The sequence below is a fragment of the Nomascus leucogenys genome, chromosome 7b (genome assembly GCF_006542625.1).
Source record: "Nomascus leucogenys isolate Asia chromosome 7b, Asia_NLE_v1, whole genome shotgun sequence".
Lineage (NCBI taxonomy): Eukaryota > Metazoa > Chordata > Mammalia > Primates > Hylobatidae > Nomascus > Nomascus leucogenys.
The window spans coordinates 477167-490669 of NC_044387.1; the positions used below are offsets into that span (position 1 = coordinate 477167).

Genomic DNA, 13503 nt, shown 5'->3' on the forward strand with positions numbered 1-13503 from the left:
CGACTGGTCTGCTTCCAGTCTGGGGGTGAGGGTCTGGTGCCCACCCATCTCAATACTGGCAGGGACCCTCATCTCATGTTCCTCTGGCCGGGCAACAGTGCACCCATAATGCCCTCCTTAGCGCCAGGCCCTGGGCTCCCCTCAGACCTGTGGGGGTGCTCGTGCTTCCTGGACGGCGGCATGGTGGGCAGGGTGCTGCCCTGGCTGAAGCTGGGTCTGAACTGGGGTGCCCGAACCTGCCAGACGATGCTGTGGCCGCTGGGCCGGGGAGACATGGGGGGCGCGCGGGAAGCGCAGACCCAGGCCCTCCCCTGCCGTTCTCTTCTGCCCTTCCGTCCCCTCCCCCCGTTCCCCTTCCCTCCCCCCTCCCCCTCCCCCTCCTTCTCCCCCTCCGCTTTCCCTCTCCCTCTCTCCCCTTCTCCTGTTCTCCCCGCCCTCTCCTCCTCTCCCTCGTCGGGGGCGGGGCCGGCAGCTCCCGCGCGCTCCGGCCCCTCCTCGGCCACACAAAGGCCCCGTCTCCATGGCAGCAGCGCGGGCCGGAGCGCAGCGCCGAGCGCGGCCCGGGCGCCATCGAGCCTTGGCGGCGGACGTGCAGGTACCGAGCTCGGGGGACTGGGCTGCGGGGACGTCTCGCTGGGCGGGGGGGGCTTCGCCGTCAGCGCCGCTCCGCCCGGGCCTGCCGCGCTCGGGCCCGGGGACTAGGCGGCTGCGGCTCCGCGGAGGGCTCCCGGGGCCTGGGCCCCGTCCGTCGGTCCATCCGGCGAGGCCCGGGCCGCTCCCGCCCCACGCCCTTCCCGGTGGGGACTCGGGGGACGGGCCCGGCCGGCGGGGGCTGCGCGTCCCTCCGGAGCCGCGTCGGATCGCTTCTCCGCGCCTGATCGCTTCTCCGCGCCTGCCTCTCACTCTTCAGCCGCCGAGCTCCGTGCGCCGAGCGGAGATGGTCCCGCGGTGCGGGCGCCCTGGGCCGGCCCCAGGCTCACCGGCACAGGAGCCTGGCTTTGCCCGAGCTCCCGGGGGCCGTCCTCGCACCCCCTGGGGCCTGCTTGGCGCGGGGGGACCAGGGCGGAGAGCACCCGCACCTGGCGAGACCCCACGGCCTGGGCCTCCTCGCGGTTCCCAGGGTGGCGTCTGGGTGGACACCCCGAGACACAGCAAGTCTTAGAAGCAGGGGCGCGGGCCCTGCCTGTCCCCTGCTGACCCTGCCCCTCCGCACCCTGCTCCTGCAGGAAGCCCCTGCCCTGCCAGCGCCCCTGGTCGGGCCATTCGGCAGATCTGGGGAGCCCGCCTCCCCCTGTCATCTGGGGGTCTCAGAGCTCCGGAGCCCTGGAGCTTCCTGCCAGGCCCTTGATTTCTCTTCCCGAAGCTCCCTGGGAAAGGAAGAAAGGGGTCTGTCTGCCCACTCTGGGCTGTGGCAGAGTCAGGACAGGGCGTGAGGGTGGGCCCCAAACGCGGCAGATCTCGGGGGCCTGGAGGGCTCCCTGGGCCCCACCTTCCCCGGACCCCCTCACCCCCCGCCCCGCCCACTTAATGTTTGACTTCGGCCCCTGCTTGGAGGCTCCGCGCAGCCTGTGAGGCTTTAAAGTTGAGCTTCCTCAGGAGCCCTCTGCGGGTGGGAGAGTCAGGCTGCCGGGAAGTGGGGGCTGTCAGCCTGCCCCATGCCCAGATGACCCTGGCACGGAGCAGCTGAACAGCTGGTGGGAGGAGCTCTCCCTTTCCTGCCCAGAGGTGAGGGTCCCCCGGAGGGCAGGGCCAGCGGGCATATTTTTGTGGCGAGTCAGCTTTTTGCGTGTTGCATAGAAATCCTCGGAGCCGACTGAGAAGCAAGCAGGTGGGCCTGGCACCTCTGAGTCCTCCCACGGTACCTATGGGGGACCCACCTCTGTCCCGGGGGGTCTGGGAGGCCTGAGGTCTGGCCAGGGGTTCCTTGCCCCAGTAGAGGAGGGAAGTTACTGAGAAAAACAAGGGTTTGGAATGTGAGTCCCCCTCCCCCACCGGCTGCCTGCCAAGAAAGAATTATTTTGGATTATCCAGCCGTGTCCAGCCACCCGAAGCGGGAGGCTGCAGCGTGGGAGAGGGATCCACTTCCGGGCCGTGGGTTGAGGGCCCCAGGAGGACGACAGGCAAGTCCGGGCAGCTCTGCCACTTTCTACTGCAGCTGCCCAGACTGGGCGGGGAGAAGATGCGTCACCTTTGGGTTGGAGAAAGCCCCAAGGTTGGCCCCAGCAGGCCCCTCTGTGGGAGACCATGGGACAGGAGGAGCTCTGGGCCCACCCAGGGACCCCTCGCCCCGAGAAGCTTCAACGGTGGTCTGAAGAGCCTCTGAGGTACCCTCCAGGCCCAAGTTCAGGGACACATCCTGTGCCAGTGACCTGTGCATGCCAGGGAGGAGCAGGCAGGAGCGAGGCTAGGCTGCTAGGGAGGGCACTGGGGTCTCCCTCAGGGGGCCCTCCTGCCCAAACTGACTCCCTGTTCAGCTCCTGACTAATGGACCAGCCTCCCTCCAAGCCCCTCCAACAGCCAGTCCTCACCTACGACCCCCCCTTGGATATGGCGCCTGTGAGCCCATTCTGCAGGTGGGGAGACTGAGGCCAGAGATAGGTCTGTGTGAAGAGTCATCTGCGATGCTGTGTGCCCAGGGCTGTGGCTGCCTGGCGCTCTGGGTCCATCCATGCTGTGTGTGCACCCGGGGCGTGTACCCAGCAGCCTGCATGGGGACCACATCGGGGAGGTGGAGCCGGCAGCTGGCCCCAAGTGCAGAAAGCCCAGGGGCTTGGCCCCGGCCCAGGGAAGTGGAGCAGAAGAGATTGGATTGGAAGGTGGTGGGGAGGGCCCATATGGCACAGTCCTCCTCCCAGCCCAGGACGTCATCCGTGCTCACCATGTCCTGCCCCCTGCCTCACCCTGTGCCAGCCACAACTGATGGTCCCCCTGGGACGTGGGCATGGGCAGGGGTGCACTGGCTGGGAGAGGCCGTGTCTTCCGGCCCCTCATATTGTGCCTTCTCTGAGCTAGGCAGGCACTTGGATGCCAGGCCTCTGCCACGAGGGCTGCCTTCCCCTGAGCTGGGAGTTCTCACTCAGCTCATGCCTCCGTCCCTCTGGCTGCAGCCTGACCGCCCTCCTTGGAAGTTGGTGGGGAACCTCCTGTGCCCAGAGCCCGCCTTGGACACCGTTTGGGGATGATGTTCTGATGCTCAGAACTCACCCAGTGGCCAGCAAGGGGCCCCCCAACCTTGACCTCCCTTCTGTGAGGCAGATCCAGGTTCTCTGGGGGTGGGAGATTCAGTGAAGCTGGGGCTGGCCAGAGCCCCTCCCTCCCTCAGGGGTAGTGGCTGTTTGTGTTTGGGGCGGGGCTGTGGGTGGGGTGGGGCTGGGTCTCTGACTAATTACAGGATGGGGAGGGTGGGTCAGAGCCTTGGCTGGTGGGGGGTGCTCGGGCTGTGGGGCCCCGGGGAGGCAGCTGCCCTAGCTTCCCTCTTTCTGGGCTACACGAGGTTCCTCCACCTTCTTCCTTTCTGTGGTTTCACATCCCTTGACACAGGGCCTGCTTCTTCCCATACCCCTGGATTGTAAGGACCCCCGCCTCTCTCTGCCAACCAGGGAAGGACCCTGCACTGTTCTGGGCTCCCCCAGCCACAGGTGTGGCCTCAAGCCAGGCCCTGACACAGCGGCCCTCCTAGCTCAGAAGCCTTCTCTCTGAAGACTAGGCGTGTGAAGGGATTGGATGGGCCCCTCCCATCTGGCCCTGAACACTGGCACCCCGCCCCCCCAGTGGATCCGCCCTGCCCTGTGAAATTCATGAACCTGTGACAGTGACTGGCCCCAGGCCCAGTGGTGCCGGGGATGGTGGGGCAGGCTGCCCCTGGTGGTACTGCAGGTCTGCCCCACCCCGTGGGGATGTCTGTGTCTGGGGAGGAGCCCGGGGCTGGCCTGGCCTTGGAGCTGGGGGTTCTGTTTCACACAGTCCTGCCTCTGCAGCCCAGATCCTGGAGCCCTTCACACCCAGAGGCCAGCCCACACCGCGGCCCGCTATGGTTGGTGGCCTTCCCTGGGGGTGGCCCCCGAGGCCACACCTGAGCTGCCTCATGTCCCAGGCTAGGTGAGGGAGGAGACCGCCCTGGGCCGGGATCAGGGCGCTTGGGGGCAGGTCCGGCTCTCTTCCTCAGCCCCTTAAGTTCTCCTGGCTTCTGAAAGCCAATAGTTCCTCATTTTGGTGCCGGCTGAGTCCCGGCCCAGGCCTGGGGCAGGAGAGGGAGGTTCAGCCCCCAGCTCTGTCAGCAGTCCAGCAGCAGCAGCAGCAAGGGCAGGGACTGGGCTCCTGGGGATAGGGCCCTCGGCCCCTCTGGCACAGCTGGTCAGCAGCTTCCATGGGGGACCCTGGGTGGAGCCACAGTGTCCAGCACCGATCTCTGGGCCTGATGCTGCCCCAGCTGAGTCCCGCAGCAAGCGCAAGAAAGAGGAAAAGTGCTTGGTGTCCACCTCTGAGAAGGCCTCCCGTGTGAACACGGCCCCCCAAGGGGCCAGGCAAGAGCGTCTGCTCCCGTGGCTGGGATGGTTCCTGCCCACGAGCCCTGTGCAGGGCTGCGGCTCTTCCCAGTGACCTCCTGCTCTGGTCTGGGGCCCCACAGACAGCATGCCACCTGCTCAGAGACAGATTGGGCCACCTGTCAGATTGGCGGCTGGGGGCACTGTCCGCTCCTTCCAGGCAGCTTTGAGGGCTTCTCAGAGGAGGAACCCCCCTGCCCTGCTGGTCTGAAGTGGGGTGCTGAAGGCCGAGGCAGTTTCCAGGGGGCTATGTCTCAGGCTGCGTGGGTGGCCGTGGGAGGAACGTGCTCTGTGATTGTCACTGCACCTGCCTGGGGTCCATGCCCCGTCCTCAGCTGGGGTCTGGCTTTGAACCTAGGTGAGTTCTGGGGCTCTGAGGACAGGCCAGAAGCAGGAGTGTGGGGGGTCTCTCCTGGGGGAAGCAAGGGAGGCCTGGGCCTGCGTGACTCAGACGTGGTAGGGTGGCACGGGGGCCACAGCTTGGTGGGATGGTGGGGGCTTGAGGGTAATCCAAGTCTTTCAGGGACCCAGCCATGGAAAGTGGGGGTTGGGGACCAGCAGGAGGTGAGGACTCTGGATCCCAGCCCTGCCAGGTGTGTTTTCAGAGCTGGGGCCTGCTTTGGAGGAGATGGAGGGCACAGAACACTGCTAAGCCCGGGCCCTGGGCCTCCTTCCCACCAGCGAGGGGGAGAAGCTATTTTAAGTGGAGCCAGCAGTTGACAGGGGCAAGGGGCAGGTGGTGGGAGGGAGGTGCTCCAGCATGGCCCCCCCACTCCCTCTCAGCCTCAGAGATTGGCCAGGGGAGCTGAGGGGCTTGGCCTCCCCACTCCCATCTTGGCACCCAGCCTGATCTGGTGACCACCCTGAGCGACCTCAGGAGAAAAGGATGTTAGGGAGGAGGGCGGGAAGGCGGGGCGCCCCAGGCAGGCCGTCCAGGCTCAGCAAAGCTCGCTGGAGGGTCCCCCAGTTCCGCATCTAGACCTGGGGCACAGTGGCTCTTGACCAGGCCCTGGAGGGTTCGAAGTCCTCAGCTCCACCATGAACAGAGCAAGCCCCCACGTGAGGCAAGGGGCTGGACCTGGCCTCCAGGGGCACCCATCTCCCCACACAGCTCCAGCCACGGGCATCACCTCCCACTCACTGTCCTGCCCCCACTCTGAGATGGGCATTTCCTCATTGGGAAATCCCGGTCCCTCTGGCCTCCCAAAGCCCTGAGTGTTTGCCCCTGCGGGGCCCAGCCCACATCCTGGGCTGCCTCACCCTTGGCCTGGACCCAGGTCCTGCCCAACACCCTGTGCCTCACCAGCCCCCAGCTCATCCTGGGCAGACACAGCCCCTCTCCCCTGCTGAGACGGCCCTGTCCCCGCTCCCCTCCCCCATGCCACCCCCAGCTCATCCTGGGCAGACACAGCCCCTCTCCTCTGCTGAGATGGCCCTGCCCCCACTCCCCTCCCTCATGCCACCCCCAACTCATCCTGGGCAGACACAGCCCTCTCCTCTGCTGAGACGGCTTTGCCCCCGCCCCCCTCCCCCTATGCCACACATGGCCCCTCCCTCGGGGCTCCAGGCAACGCTGGGCTCTGAGAGCCCCCACTGCCCCTCTCAGCCCAAGTGCCCCAGCCTGAGGCATCTCTCCCAGGCTGTTTGTACTGGGGACGAGTTCTGGGTGTTGGGGTGAGACTCTGTTGGCAGGGCTTTTCCAGCAGAACCCAGCCGTGTGTGTCTGCACATGTGTGGTCATGTGTGCAAGTGGTGTCTGGCACACAGGCTTGGCGCGGCGCCCCAAGCTAATTGTGGGGTTCAGCGGTGATGGGCGAGGCGGGGCTGGGGTGACCGCTGAGGCGCTGACAGGCTGACGGGGAGATTACAGGCCTTGCTTACTGCTCACTGGCTAGGGCCTCACCCGTCCACCCCCCAACGCCCACCCTGGGGGTGAGAAGGGGGCTGTGGGCGGGGGCTGGTCCTGAGCCAGCTGCATCCAGGCAGGTCCTGGTCTCTGAGCAGCTGGCTGCTGCGGGGTTGAGCTGGAAAGGGGGAGATGCATGGGGGCCACTCAGAGGAGAGCCTGCAGGTGGGGCTGGGCACCGGTGGGCCGGGAGGCCTCCTTTCAGGAGAGACTCCGAGGGACTGAGCCCCAGAATCCCACGAGAGTCCCTCCGTAGCCGCCTGCTGTCTGACTGCATGTCCTGTCCTGATGAGCTGGTGGTTCCTGCAGTGGCCACCGGCCTCATGTGTGTGCCCAGAGCGCCTGGCAGTGCCCGCCCCTCCCGCGGGAGGTCCTTAGGAAGCACGGAGACATCGGTGGGTTCGTTGCGCTGCCCAGCTTTCTGACCCGAAGGACTGCTGTGTAGCAAGAGGGGGCTGCAGCTGTGCCCAGGCTGGACAGGATGGGGGCTGGGACCCCGAAAGGGGTGGTTGAGGAGAGAGGTGGTTCTGCAGGCCTGGTCATGTGGGGACAGGCCGCCATAGCCAACTGGATCCCACCTTCTGTCTGAGGGCTGGGGAGGACCATCCTTCAGATGTGCCAGTGGGCCGTGGCCAGAGAGGAGGCTGAGGGCCTCACAACTGGGATGGGAGGGCAGCCTGGGGCCCCAGTCTAGGGACCTACCATATACAGGGGCTGCACTTGGTGCAGAGGTGGAGAGGGGGCTGGGGCAGGCCCCTTGGGCATGGCCAGGTGAGCTCAGGGGGTGCCTGAGGGCCAGGGCTAGATACAGAGGCCCTGGGTACCAGGTGGCCTGGGTGCGTCAGGAGGTGTGGACCAGTGGGGGCTGTGACTGACTCGGCTGGAGCAGGTGACAGGAGGACCTGGGGCTTCATGGGGCACCCCCAGGATCCTGGGCTGGTGGCCCCATTGCTGCCACCAGCCAGGGTGACTTTTCCTGCTGGGACCCAGAGACCAGACTGCAGGGGAGGCTGGCCCCAAAGTAGGAGCCCCGCCCTGGAACCAGGCTGGTGGAGAAGGGGTGCGACGGCCTCCACCTGGGAGGGGTCCTCAGCCGAGAGTCCAGCGGGGATCGCTGTAGACGCTGACGCGAGGCTCAGGCCTTGACGTCAGTCTGTCCCTGGAGTCCCGCCCCGCCCCACCCCAGCTCCTAGGTCGGATTGTGCCGGGAGCGCTCGGCCTTTGACCCGGGTGAGTCTGGCCTTGACCCTGGGTCCAGAGTCCTGCGGGAGGCTGCTCCGGGCAGGGTCGTGCATGATTGGCAGCTGGGCCGGGAGGGGCCGAGCCCTGAGACCGACCCGGGGCACGGGCGGAGCCACCATCGGCGGGGCGGAGCCGCTCCCCGAGCCCCTTCCCCGGCCCGGAGGACTTAGGTAATGGCCGGCTGTGCGATCCGATGTGCCTGACGCCAGGTGAGCGCCCCGCGGGGACGAGGTCTCCTGCGCTCGTGTGACTGTCGCCGCCGCCGGCATTGTTACTCGGGTCAGGCTCCCACCCGCCCGCGCGTCCTGGGTCCCCGGCCTGGTGAGGTTTGTCCCACAGGCGGCCACGTGCTCCCTCCAGGTGCGCGGGGCCGAGGGGCGGACGGGGCGCCGGAGTCCCCGGGAGGGCGCGGGAGGTGGCCGTGGAGCTTGGGCTCGCGGGGGGCAGTGGGCGGCGCCGAGGAGGCCCGGGCCTAGTCCCCGCGCTTCCTGGCCCCGGGCGCGCTTTGCCCCTGGCTCCCAGGCAACCGTTCTGTGCCCTCCGGGGAGTCTGGCGGCGCCGGCGCCGGGGGAGGGGCTGTGCCACCTGGGTCGGCCTGGGAGGAATAGTCCAGGGCCCTCCACACACGCCAGGGTGCCCGCCTTCGGCTCTGGCCGGGTACCGCGCTCGCAGACCCACCCAGGAGACGCCGCTCCCCGCCTCCTGGGCTGAACTCTGACCCGGGTCACCGGCGGGTGGGGCTGGGTGGCGGGGCCGCCGGTCTCTCCCTCGCCGGGTCTCCCGCGCGCTCTCGAACCAGTCCCTCCCCGCGTCTACCCACGGGCGCGGTGCTGCGGGGAGGGGCGGCTGGGGTCCTTGCCGACCCCCCACCCCCGCCCCGCGGCGCCCCCCTCGCGCTTGTTTTGAAAGCAGCGGAGGCTGGGATTCGCCGGCGCGTCTGTTTTGTTTCCTCTGATTTGTTTAGCGCTCTGGGCTAATTGCAGATTTGCGTGTGTCGCTAGCTTTGGCCCGGCCCCCTGGCTGCTGGCTGCGGGGCCTCCCTGGCTTCGCTGTGACGCCTGTCGCCCCGTTGCGTCCGGGACAGCCACTCTCAGACGCGCCTTGGCCTGTGCTTGGGGCAGCCAATCGCTCACTTTGTCCGAGGCCGCTTCCCCCGCCCCCGCACTGGGCCCCCCACTCCCCGCCCCGTGCAGGGCCTGTGTCCATCCCAATCCTTTGAGCCCTGGAGGGCCGCACAGCCCTGGGACCCCTGCCTGCTCCACCGCCCATGTCCTAGGTGCTCATGCCACCCCCTCCCGTCCTCCCAGGTCTAGGCCTGAGCTGTCCTAGTTCTCCATGGCTGCTGCTGCCTGGATCCCCATCTTGGCCCCTGCTGGGCCGCTGCTCATGCACCTCCTCTGCCCCCTCCTCTGGGCCCTGCCCTCTCTGGTTTCCGTGCCGGAGCCCACAGCCTGGTCTGGCCAAGAGCAGCCCCCAAGCTGGGCCTGTCCTCCCACTGGGCCTGACTGCTTTGTGCTGGTTTGATTTTAGCATTAAGAATGATTCAGTCTGGCTGAGTGTGGTGGCTCACGCCTGTAATTCCAGCACTTTGGGAGGCCAAAGCGGGTGGATTGCCTGAGCTCCGGAGTTCGGGACCAGTCTGGGCAACACGGTGAAGCCCCATCTCTACTGAAATACAAAAAATTAGCCGGGCGTAGTGGCATGCACCTGTAGTCCCAGCTACTCGGGAGGCTGAGGCAGGAGAATCGCTTCAACCCGGGAGGCGGGGGTTGCAGTGATCCAAGATCATGCCCCTGCACTCCAGCCTGGGTGACAGAGTGAGACCTGTCTCAAAAAAAAGAAAAGATGGCTCAGTCTGTTTGCTTGAAAATACTGAAAGGCAGAGAACCCCCAATTTTAGTCCCCTCTGGAACCATCTCACAGTGCGGCCAAGACTTGGGGCGGTCTCAGAACCAAGGCTGGCAGGAGTTGGGGGACCTGGCAGCCCCTACTCTTGGCCTCATCTGGAGTAGGGCTCTGTCCTTCCCCCTGAGATGCCTCGTTTACCTTTACCTGGTGGGAGGGGCGGGGACCAGACTCAGCCTGTGCAAGGGGCCTGGGGGCTGCTGGTCAGAAAAAAAAAAGGGACCTGAGGAGGGGGCCACAGGTGCCAGCTAGCAAGTAGCTCCTGCTGCCTCTCAGGCTGTCTAGGTTGTAGGAGGGAAGCCCAGCATCCCTGTGCTGCCCTTGGCCCGCATCGGAGTTCTGACTGGGAGAGGAGACCCTTCTGCTCTGTTGGCCTGCGGGTGACCTGCAGGGGCAGGTGTTCTTTTGGGCTCCCGCCCCTGCATGTCACCACCGCTTCCCAGCTCACTGAGCTTGGAACAGCAGGTGCCCAGTGACCAGATGCAGTGTTTGGACTTGTTGGGGCAGGGTGGGGGGGCAGCTGGGGCCTGTTGGTGAAGACCATAGACCAAGAGCAAGGCCAGTGCCTCAGGGGCTGGGTTAGGGAGGGTGTCGGGGTCTAAAGGGTGGACAGGGGCTTTCCAGGGAGCACAGTGAACACAGACGTGGGAATGTCGTGAGGCAGTGTTCTCTGAGTGGTGGGCACAGCTGTAAAGACTTCCACACCCACTCAACCTCAAGGCAGCCCTCTGAGGTGGGCGCCATAATGACCCCCAGATTACATATAGAGAAACTGAGGCACAGAGCAGCTTTCTGAATGGCCCACATGAGCCAGCTAGAATGTGACAGAGCTGGGGTGTGAACTCACTGTTCTGGCTCTGGAGTTCAGGCCTCGAGGTCCCTGCGTGCAGCAGCGTCAGGTGTGACCTCAGCCACCTAAGGAAGAAACTCCTTTTTCTGGGATAGCTAAGCGGGAATCCTGTGAGCAGGAGATGGAGCCTGGCTCAGTGTTGAGGGCAAGATGGATGGAGGTGGGAGAAGCCAGAGGCCGGGCAGAGGAGGTAGACTTGGGCCAGGAAGGGCCCCAGGCTGAGGGTGGAGGGATCCTGGTGTTATTCTGTGGGAGGGGAAATCCATGGCCGTCCGCCACTGTGAGGGCCAGGGAAGAGGGCGGCAGGAAGCCCCCTCCAGGAGAGTGGAGTATGGGCCCTGCCTCTGGCTTCCTGAGTGGATCGATCACTCAGGGGAGGTTGTTCAAGGGCGTGCGGGGTGGGCGGGGAGGAGGCCAGCCTCCCCTGACCTTGGCTGATCCCGCCCCCACGCCTGGGGGTGTGCTGCAGGGAGAAGTTTGGGGGCTGCAGGAGGCTGAGGGCGTGGGCACAGGGGCACACAGGCCGGTGTGGCATCCCTTCAAGGTGGCAGGTCTGGGGGCATCGTACCACCGCCATGGCTGCCACCTCCGTCGGTAGCTGCAATCTCCAGTCCCTGCGGGTCCCGGCTTTCTCAGGAGACCTGGTGCTGCCCTGTGCTTTGGCTTCTGAGTTTGCCAGAGGAGCAGCCTTTCGCCCTTTTCACGAAGGTGCTGTTGAGTCTCAGGTCGAAAGGAGACTCTCTGCCCCCCAAACCTCACCCTCTCCCCAGCCCTTTGGCCGGGTTAACCCTTACCTGTGCAGCAGGGTAGCACAGTCCATGCACAGCTGTGGCGCTCACCTCCCTTCCCGCCGCTCCCCGCTGGTATCACCGCATGTGCAACCCTGGGTCCCGCTGCACAGGGCACATGAGGATCCCGGTGGGGTGGGAGGAGAGCGGGGCCTGGCCCTGCGGGAGGAGGCCCTTTGCTGGCACCCAACCTGGCCAGGCTGGAGTGGACTCTGGGGCCTGAGCAGGATTCAGTAGCTGAACCTTGGTTGTAGGAGTGGCTATTGAGGGCCTGGAGAGTCACATCCTGAGGCAGAGTGGAGCCTACCTTCTTTTCTTTCTTTCTTTTCTTTTTCTTTTCCTTTTCCTTTTTTTTTTTTTTTTTTTTGAGACAGTCTTGCTCTTTCCCCAGGCTGGAGTGCAATGGTGTGATCTCAGCTCACTGCAACCTCAGGTGATCCGCCCGCCTCAGCCTCCCAAAGTGCTGGGATTACAGGCATGAGCCACCGCGCCTGGCTCAGCTTCTTATTTAGACAAGCGATATGTAAATATAGTCTTAAACTTGTGTTTTGCTTTAATCTTAGAATCAAGGTCTCGCTCTGTTGCCCACAATCACAGTTCACTGCAGCCTAGACCTCCTGGGCTCCAGCTACCCTGCCTCAGCCTCCTCAGTACCTGGGACTTCACCAGGTTGCACCAGGCTGCACCACCACACGCGGCCAGTTCATGGTCTAGTTCAAGTTCCTTGAACTTTTTTGTTGTGGGGTGTGTGTGTGTGTATTTTTTGAGACAGTCTCACTCTGGCCTGGGCTGGACTGCAGTGGCCTCCTCCTTGCTCCCAAAATTCACCACTATTTTCTTTTCTTTTCTTTCCTTTTTTTGAGACGGAGTCTCACTCTGTTGCCCAGGCTGGAGTGCAGTGGCAGGATCTCTGTTCACAGCAACCTCCACCTCCTGGGTTCAAGCGATTATCTTGCCTCAGCCTCCTGAGTAGTTGGGATTACAGGCACGTGCCACTACGCCTGGCGAATTTTTGTATTTTTAGTAGAGACGGGGTTTCACCACGTTGGTCAGGCTGGTCTCGAACTCCTGACCTCGTGATCCACCCGCCTCAGCCTCCCAAAGTGCTGGGATTACAGATGTGAGCCACTGCACCCAGCCTTAGCCGGCCACTATTTTAAATTTGGATTGAGGGCTTCTGGAGCCTCTCAGAGATGGATGGGGCCAAATACTGCACCCAGACTTCCCCATCAGAGTCAGCACAGACGCACCTGCATCTACCACGTAGTCTTCCACAGTATCCTCTGGTGGGAGGCTGGGTGGCTGCCAAATTTTCACTAAAGCCAACCATGCCGAGAAGCACCCTGGGTCTGTGCCTTCCTGTGGGTATAGTCGGTGTTTATCCAGAGCTAGAAGATACAATAGCAAGTGAAGATACAATAGCAAGCATTGCTGAATGCTACACTGTAACACTCTGAGGCTTTTTGTGAATGAATTCATTTAGTCCTTATAAACCCCTGGGGGTAGCTCACTATTCTGTCTGCATTCCACAGATGAAGAATGAGGCACAGAGAAGTTAAGTAACTTGCCCAAGGCCACACAGCTAGTAAGTGAAATTTCAGGACCATGGGTGTGCATATTTTTCAGAAAGCATGTGTTTTTTTGAGACGAAGTCAGGCTGGAGTGTAGTGGCGCGATCTCCGCTCACTGCAAGTTCCGCCCCCCGAGTTCATGCCATTCTCCTGCCTCAGCCTCCCGAGTAGCTGGGACTACAGGCGCCCGCCACCAGGCCCAGCTAATTTTTTTTTGTATTTTTAGTAGAGACGGGGTTTCACTGTGTTCACCAGGATGGTCTCGATCTCCTGACCTCATGATCCTCCCGCCTCAGCCTCCCAAAGTACTGGGATTACAGGCATGAGCCACCGCACCCGGCCTCAGAAAGCAACTTTTATTTTAAGCAAAATAATAGCCATACCCAGTTTAAACAGGCAGAAAGCGCCTGACAGAGGGGAGTGCCAGGAGCCCTGGAGGTGTCTGAGGAAGGAGTTGTGCAGGGGCCAGAGGGAAGGCAAAGGCCAGATGGGGTCCTGTGGGATGTTTCTTCCCCCAACCCCCGCCAGCATGGGACAGAGTTGGGGGCTCCACAGCAGACCGGGCTCCTCTTGTGACCGGCGTCTCTCCTTTGCCTCCTAGAGAATCTCGATGCTGGCCTGGAGCAGAAACTGAGCTGGACCACTGGAGCCTCGGTGAGGGGGCTGCACCCCACCTGGGAAAGGCAGTGGGTGGCTG

At 64.0% G+C, this 13503-nt stretch overlaps 1 protein-coding gene across 4 annotated transcripts in view; it reads left to right on the forward strand.

Annotated features, from left to right (window-relative positions):
- Positions 1 to 502: 502 nt before the first annotated feature.
- The window catches only part of PLXNB2 (plexin B2), a 32534-nt gene continuing 19533 nt past the window's right edge, over positions 503 to 13503 (forward strand). For 2 of the 4 annotated variants that reach the window (XM_030815289.1, XM_030815292.1), the window contains exons 1-2: positions 503 to 595; positions 13408 to 13460. The gene's annotated coding sequence lies outside the window, so the exon portion shown is untranslated. Of the gene's footprint in view, positions 596 to 7867; positions 7902 to 13407; positions 13461 to 13503 lie in introns of those variants that run through there. The other 2 variants (XM_030815290.1, XM_030815291.1) reach the window with 2 other exon arrangements.